The sequence below is a fragment of the Chiloscyllium plagiosum genome, unplaced genomic scaffold, assembly GCF_004010195.1.
Source record: "Chiloscyllium plagiosum isolate BGI_BamShark_2017 unplaced genomic scaffold, ASM401019v2 scaf_1912, whole genome shotgun sequence".
NCBI lineage: Eukaryota > Metazoa > Chordata > Chondrichthyes > Orectolobiformes > Hemiscylliidae > Chiloscyllium > Chiloscyllium plagiosum.
The window spans coordinates 7,451-14,661 of record NW_025211952.1 but is presented as its reverse complement, the minus strand read 5'-3'; the positions used below and the strand labels follow the sequence as shown (position 1 = coordinate 14,661).

Sequence of the window (7,211 nt, the reverse complement as noted above, 5' to 3'; positions counted from 1 at the left end):
GTTATTTGAAATTGAAATTTAATGTTGAGTCCTCTGGGCTGTAGGTTGTCCAAGTGGAAGGTGAGGTGTTGTTCCTCCAAATTGTGGTCTGAGTCACTGTGGCAATGGAGGAGACCAAGGATGGTCATGTTGGAGAGGGAGTGGGAAGGGGAATTGAAATGGGCGGTGACCGGAAGTTCAGGCTTGCCCTTACAGACCTGGCTGAGATGCTGGACAAAATATTCACTTAGTTTATGTTTGGTCTCCCCGATTGGGAGCACCGGAGACAGTAAACTAGATTGGAGCAGAGGCAGGTGAACTTCAACTAAGATCTGAAGGTATATGGGCCAAAGGTGGATAAATGGAATACACAAACAGAAAATGCTGGAGAAACTCAGTAAGTCTGGCAGCATCTGTAGAGAGAAAATAGTTAACTTTTCGAATCCAGTATCATAGAGATGTACAGTATGGAAACAGACCCTTCCAACTTGTCCATACCGACCAGATATCCTAACCTCTTATAGTCCCATTTCCCTGCACTTGGCCCATATCCTTCTAAACCCTTCCTATTCATATACCCATCCAGATACCTTTTAAATGTTGTAATTGTACCAGTCTCCACCACCACCTCTGGCAGCTCGGTCCGTACATGCACCACCCTCTGCGTGGAAAAAGTTGTCCCTCAGGTCCCTTTTAGACCTTTCCCCTCTCACCCTAAACCTATACCCTCTAGTTCTGAACTCCCCCAACACCAGAGGAAAGATCTTGTCTATTTACCCTATCCATGCCCCTCAATTTTATAAACCTATATAGGTCACCCCTCAGCCTCCGACACTCCAGGGAAAACAGCCCCAGCCTATTCAGCCTCTCCCTGTAGCTCAAATCCTCCAAATAAACTTGTTGGACTATAACCTGGTGTTGTGTGATTTTTAACTTTGTCCACCCCAATCCAACACCAGTTCCTCCAAATCATGGCAACCTTGGCAACATCCTTGGCAATCTTTTCTGAATCTTTTCAAGTTTCACAACATCCTGCCGATAGGAGAAAAAAACAGAATTGCACAATATTCCAAAAGTGGCCTAATATTCCAAAAGTGGCCTAATATCCCCCATGACCTTTCAATTCCTGTACTCAATGCTCTATCCAATAAAGGAAAGCAAACCAAACACCTTCTTCACTATCCTACCTACCTGTGACTCCAACTTCAAGGAACTAAGAACCTGCACTCCAAGCTGTCTTTGTTCAGCAACACTCCCCAGGATCTTACCATTAAGTGTATAATTGCTACCCTGACTTGCCTTCCCAAAATGCAGTACCTCTCATCTAAATGAAACTCCATCTACCACTCCTTAGCCCATTGGCCCATATGATCAAGATCCCGTTATACTCGGAGGTAACCATCTTCACTGTCCACTACACCTCCAATTTTGGTGTTATCTGCAAATTTGCTAACTATATCATTAACTAACATCTATATTATTTATATAAATGACGAAAAGCAGTGGACCCAGCACCGATCCCTGTGGCACACCACTGGTCATAGGCCTCCAGTCTGAAAAACAACCCTCCACCACCTCCCTCTGTCTTTTACCTTCGAGCCAGTTCTGTATCCAAATGGCTAGTTCTCCCTGTATTCCGTGAGATCTAACCTTGCTAACCATTCTACCATGGGGAAACCTTGTCTAATGCCTTACTGAAGTCCATATAGATCATGTACACCACTCTGCCCTCATCAATCCACAGTGATCAGCCATAATCTCATTGAATGGCCTATTCCTCTTCCAAAGTGGTCGATCATCCATTACCATGTAGTTCCAGGTCTGACCACCCGTTATTGTCTACTCCTGGGTCTGACCATTCATCGTGTACGCTGGGTTCTGGCCATCCATCGTGTACTCCTGGATCTGACCATCTGTCGTGTACTCCTGGGTTCTGGCCATTCATTGTGTACTCCTGGGTCTGACCATTCATTGTGTACTCCTGAGTTCTGGCCATTCATCGTGAATGCTGGGTTCTGGCCATCCATCGTGTACGCTGGGTTCTGGCCATCCATCGTGTACTCCTGGGTTCTGGCCATCCATCGTGTACACTGGATTCTGGCCATCCATTGTGAATGCTGGGTTCTGGCCATCCATCGTGTACGCTGGATTCTGGCCATCCGTCGTGTACGCTGGGTTCTGGCCATCCATCGTGTACCTTGGTTCTGGCCATCCGTCGTGTACGTTGGGTTCTGCCATCCATTGTGTACGCTGGGTTCTGGCCATCCATCGTGTACTCCTGGATTCTGGCCATCCATCGTGTACTCCTGGGTTCTGGCCATCCATCGTGTACTCCTGGGTTCTGGCCCATCCATCGTGTACACTGGGTTCGGCCATCCGTCGTGTACTCCTGGGTTCTGGCCATCCGTCGTGTACACTGGGTTCTGGCCATCCATCGTGTACGCTGGGTTCTGGCCATCCGTCATGTACTCCTGGGTTCTGGCCCATCCATCGTGTACACTGGGTTCGGCCATCCATCGTGTACTCCTGGGTTCTGGCCATCCATCGTGTACTCCTGGGTTCTGGCCCATCCATCGTGTACGCTGGGTTCGGCCATCCGTCGTGTACTCCTGGGTTCTGGCCATCCGTCGTGTACGCTGGGTTCTGGCCATCCATCGTGTACACTGGGTTCTGGCCATCCATCGTGTACGCTGGGTTCTGGCCATCCGTCATGTACTCCTGGGTTCTGACCATCCATCGTGTACACCTGGGTTCTGGCCATCCATCGTGTACTCCTGGGTTCTGGCCATCCGTCATGTACGCTGGGTTCTGGCCATCCATCGTGTACTCCAGGATCTCACCACCCATCATTATCCTTTGCTTTGGTAAGTCCTTCCAAAACACCTAAGTGGACTTATCTTTTCAAAGAGAGCTGCCCCATATGAAATGGAGAGGTTTTACAGGTGCCATCATGGACAACTGAGTGAATCAAAGCACTAATTTTGGGCAAGAGTGGGTTAAAGTCAATGACCCTACTCTTGACCCTAATTGAGCATTGTTAGAGGGTCTCAATGGATTGTGGGAAAGGGCCGTGTTAATCACTTCGGGAAACCCCACAGTTGACAGCCAAGCCCGCCCTCTACCTTTCAAACTAACTTGATGATCTGTCCTCGCCCCCTCCCTCATGATTGAATCATATTGTGAGTCCTGACCCTGCTACTGGTTGAAGCGGATGCCAATCAGCCCGTCCCCCGCACGCCGCGCACCCATTAAGGGTGTTGACTGACGTCACCGAGGCGGCGGTTGTATCCCTTGACGATCCATTATTGGTCAATCCTGAAGGCAGCGGCATAGCTGATTGGGCTATCGGACGTCAGTCAAATATCCGGTTGCCCGCCTGCCGCCCTAACGCAACAACGTCCTACCCTTCTACAACGGTGATTGGTTCGTTCTCCCGCAGTCCTGCACAACCATTGGACATAATTGGTGTCCATCATCAGCCACCCACGTGCGGAACCATCACGTTCGGGTGACGCCCGACACGGAGAGCCCACCCCCCTTTCCGGATTTGTATTGGTCCATCCTGGAACAAATGCAGAGATGATTGGACAATTGCGGTGCCAATCAGCTCACCGGCTGCCCGGCAGCAAGATCGGTTGAGCTAGACCCGGAAGTCGGCCTCCATTTTAACCATTGTTACGGTGGAAGGAGGGGGAGATTCGGGTCATCGCTCATAGCAACGGGAACCGGGCAAGAAAAGAAATAAAATATCCCCCTTCCCTTCCAACCCCAGCTTACCCCCTCTCCCTTGCGATCTAATTATATTTTTAATTGTTTCCCATAAAGAGAAAAAAAACCTATTTTTTAAAAAAAGAATTACAATGGCGGTTATGAAGCCCGAGGCCTAACTTCACTCCTGAAGCCTCGGGGTCGAGTAGGTGGTCAGCCCGTACCGGCGCGCTTCGATCCCGGGGTCCATGAGGCGCTGAAGCTGAAGGGATTTTTCTTTTGAGGAAAAGAAGAAAATAAAGGAAACAAATCAAAACAAAAGACACAGATATCGCCCGGAGCTCCCTCCAACCGCCCCCCTGCAACAACCACCCACCCAGCCCCCATCAAATAATCACTGGAGGGAGGTAATCAGCCAAGTAACAGGTATCAGAATAAGATTCCGACTCGATATTTATTGCTTGTTCTGTGTTTTAAAGTAGCTTGGGACAACAGTCCCACATTCGAGAGAAACGAATGCCTGTTGCACATTGTTGGTTTTGACAGATGGAATGTGGGAGAGTTCAGACTGCAAAGCAATCAACTTTCTTTTTTATGGAGGGGTCGTGATGGATGTAGGCTATAATGAACGTCTAATTTTGTTTGAAAACTTTTTTTTAAAAGCCTGAAGTTTGTTGTTTGAGGCTTACAGCTGTTTAAAAGTTTTGGTGAGAGCTTCATTTTGATACTTTCTTTAAGAAAGGTTATTTATTACAAGGTTTTACTTTGTCAACAGTTTTGAGATTTTACTTCCCTTTGTGTTTGCCATGTCAAGTGTGTGTGCATTGAGTTTTGCTTTGTAAATTTCAAATTATTCAATCATGCAGGATTGTAAGAGTTTCCAGATTTGTAAATTATATGGGAAATACACAAGTGTTTATGTAGTCTATTCTGTTTTCCAAAAGTGAAAATTTTAATATGGGCCTTACAAATTTGTTTAGTGACAAATAGTTGCCTTGATGGTAATGGGTTGAGATGATTCTCTGCAACTGCTTAGGCTTGAATGGAGAGAGAAATGCAGATCTTTCTAGCTTGAGAACCTCTGGGAGCTCTTAGAGAACAAAAAGTACAGTTAGTCTTAGTGCAAAATTGTCATATGGACACTACAATCAGCATTAAACACTATACTCGAGGCTCTAAGTAGTGCAAGTAAGGACTGTATAGAAATATTTCACAAATCATAGCGTTCATCGCCACCGAGTTGCTTTGGAGCAATGTTCCACAATCGTTGCAGGCCTCTGTTTAAGACTGAAGTGTCCAGTGTTTTGTATGGGGAATCATGAAGGTGTGTTGTGACAAGTTTAATTATGATATGGTGTCCTGTCACAATCTTTACTCAGCCAAAAGACTTTTACATTCCTCTATCTTCTGTCTAGGGTATAATATTTACAAATGTAGACCTTACCTGTTGGGAATTTTGGTGTTGAATTTTTCATTGTATCATCTTTGCCTGCCACAGGAGGAAGGTGTGGTGTCATCATTCAAGGTTGTGGGTGCCTTGGATGTCAACTGACAGGAAGCAAATGTTTTATTGACAATTATGGTACTTGATAGAGCTGTGAGACCCTTGTGCAATCAAATCTATATGGTTAGTTATTGACCTTTGACTTGAATGTTATTAGTAGCAACAGCTTGGTTATAGACTGATTTTTTTTAAAAAAAGTCTACAGGATATTAGTTTGCATAGTGAGGGTAAATAAGAGAACACTACTTCAAGTTAAACAATGGTCAGTTCTCCCTTTGCTCTGATGTTCAGTAAAATGAAAGTTTAGTTCACACTCTAGGTTGATGTCATTTTTATTTTGAGACACTAGATGAAGTCTCAATTTGCATAACTGATTGCAAATATTGCACATGTAGTCAGTGTTGAAGGCATGAATAGGCTTTGCATTGTAGTCATTTATCCTGAAAACACGTGACTGTGTTCACCTCAAATGTCAAAATTCAGAATTAGTGTTTCCATTATGTGCTGTTTCTTCTACCCCCACCCCCCCCCAATATATTGGGATCCCGTTTTTAAGACTTGAGATTGGCTTTCAGATTGTTACATTAAAATTTGAGTTGTCCAGTAATTGAGTGCTCTCTTGTTCATGGCAACTACGCTCTTGTAGCATACACTCCAGAGAGCATTCGGTTGCATATTAATTGCTTTGCTCTATCTTAGAACACTTTGGTCTGACAAAGTTTGATGATCAAAGAATCTGATATGGCTATAATTGGCTGGATTAGATTGTCCTGCTTTTTATGGACAAGATGTATGTTACATTCTTGCCCGGATGTGGGTGATGCAACACTACTAGAATAGTTTGATTACAGCTGTAGCTAGTTCCGAAGCAATATAGCTGAAATATTGATAGGCACCAATCACTTATTGCATCAAGTATGCTCAGTATACATCGGTGACAGAGTATGGTCTGAATCGAGTTGCAAAAGATCACAATCAGCTCTGTTGGTTCTCAGGAGGGGGCCATGTTTGACTATCCACTTGGCATTCTGACAAAAGATTGCTAGTGTTACAACCTTGTCTCCTGCACATTGGGTTGTGCCATTATTTAGGATGGGAATGTTGTTTGATTGTCCTGTATGACAGGATGCGGCAAAGGGAATTTTAATTTTAGGAACTAACTCAGCAGCTCTTCTCTTCACCTAACTGTTCTTTCCCATGCCAACCAAATCCATGTACTTGATATTTCAGTTGCAGGTTTATCAAATTATCTTGTTTATGCTGAGGCACAGCTCTGTACCTGAACCCAACATTAAAATCTGTGAGTGGTTTTAATGAACTATTGAGCTCTGCCAATCAGAACTTACAATTGTCATTTTACACAAAGGTATGTCAAACACTGCTGCCACAAACAATGTAGTCAGTGGGAAGGGAGTTTGTCAAATTGGTTTTGATTCCTTGATATATTTATATGGCCCAATATGCAATTCAGAATCATACAGCCCGGCTAATTTCCACTTGAGCAAACTGATTCTTCCTTTACATTCATTTTTTTTGTGCTGAATCTGGTGAGCGTCCACTCGCGCTCTCTCTCTCTCTCCAGTCTACGGGATAATTTGTTAATCTGCTTGCATGTTTGTGTTGTCAGCATTATTGTCGCAGTGTTAATATGTATCTTGATTTGACATTGAAATCTATTTTTGGTCTGGTTTGTTAAGTCTGATGGGAGCACACCAGTTGTGACCAGCTCAGTTATTTGTTTCTGTTATGCAGGTGTGACCAGTGGACAAGTGTGAGCAGCGGTGACTTCCCAAAACCAGCGATAACAGTGCTAGTGACTCACAAGTCCGAGTATGTTGAGGCGAGTAACCATGTGCCCCAGCATCTTTTTATTACTTCCTTAAACCTTGCTTTAGACCCACTGAAAACCAGGTGCTGTGCTGAATCTGGTCAGCGAATGACGCAGTGAGGGTGATTAGATAGATGTGGATGAGGCTGGTCTTGTATTTGCTTCTCTCTGATGTTGCAGTCCTATGCTTTG

The 7,211-nt window shown here is 44.8% G+C and overlaps 1 long non-coding RNA gene across 1 annotated transcript; it reads left to right on the top strand.

The window, feature by feature from the left end:
• The first annotated feature begins 3,282 nt into the window (after window positions 1-3,282).
• Window positions 3,283-6,991, top strand: LOC122547211. Its single transcript, XR_006310920.1, has 2 exons — window positions 3,283-4,113; window positions 6,944-6,991. It is a non-coding gene; the product is annotated as an uncharacterized LOC122547211 (long non-coding RNA).
• The last annotated feature ends 220 nt before the right edge of the window (window positions 6,992-7,211 follow it).